We start from the raw sequence: 1,260 nt of genomic DNA, 5'->3' as shown, positions 1-1,260 counted from the left end.
GCTCGGGTTTGGGAAGAGGATGGAAACTATTTCTACAACTCTGGACATTCCTAGGCTTTAAACTCAACCTATCCTCCCTTCTATCCCAATTCATTACCAAATCATTGACTTCATCGGGCTCCTTGCGACCAATCTGCTGATCAAACTCTTGACAATTACTTGCCCATCCTCCCGTCAAAGGCATGTGGGCCTCGTCTAGCAAGGAGTTTGACCTGCAATAGTCTCTTTCCATTGGTTCTATGGCTACAAATGTCTGCAGATAATTATCGACATAGAAGGATTTAATTATATCTTCCGTCCCCGTTTGCGGAGATGGGTTTGGAGCACTTGTTGTAAAAGATAGGGCTACTGGTTATGCCAAAACCGCAACGTTGAAGGCATACATGGTCGCTTGTGTCGTCTCTTATCACCTTAAAAAACGTGCATATTCAGTATCGTCAGGATGTAAATACTCTGTGGAAAGCTTTCGATATGTCTGATACTAATGCATAGGGATCTGGTCGAAATTTGAGGAGCAAATCTTATAGCATTTCAACTAAGTGGGGATCTCGATAAAGGCAATCATTCTATGACAGTTCTCCTTTGACTTTAGAGGACGTGTTGAACACGATATGCAAAGGAGTCATAAGACTCTGCTTCTTAACCCCAAGGTGGGGCAAGTAATATCCCTCAATCTTTGAATTAGTGACTTCAGAAAAGAACCCAGCGTAGAGATATGTCTGAAGGACGTTCTCATAGTCTCTTTGGTACTCAGGGTCTTTCAGAAATTTCGTTTCTACCACGTTCAATTGAGTGAATGCATTACGATAATTCATATCGGGGCATTCTGGCCCATGGAAGGGTAAACTTAATTGGTACCCTCTTTCAGTACTTACAATGCTACACTGAACTTTATTCATAGCACCGTGCTCTCAGGTGCTCTGTTTGTGGGGAGTGAATCCAAAGGTATCCAATCTCCACCACATATCAACGTCGATTTCTAGGTTTGCTCAACATACTTGTAATGTGCGAACAACAGATGCGTTTATCTCAACCAGGGCCCACAGTGGTAGACAACCATATGGCGTTACGCCATTGTGCTTCACAAACAAACTTACTCCATCAATCTTGTCCATACCAAAAACAAACAAGCTAAAAAGTCTGCCCCAACCATTAATTTCATCATCAGCCATAGTGCAACTTTTGCACTGCAAATGTGCTTTTACGTTAGAAAGGCCAACATTATGTATGGGAGTATTTACATCATTGTGAACAACAAGT

Source organism: Macrobrachium nipponense, chromosome 33 (assembly GCF_015104395.2).
Source record: "Macrobrachium nipponense isolate FS-2020 chromosome 33, ASM1510439v2, whole genome shotgun sequence".
Taxonomy (NCBI): Eukaryota; Metazoa; Arthropoda; class Malacostraca; order Decapoda; family Palaemonidae; genus Macrobrachium; species Macrobrachium nipponense.
Note: the sequence above shows the minus strand (reverse complement) of the source record.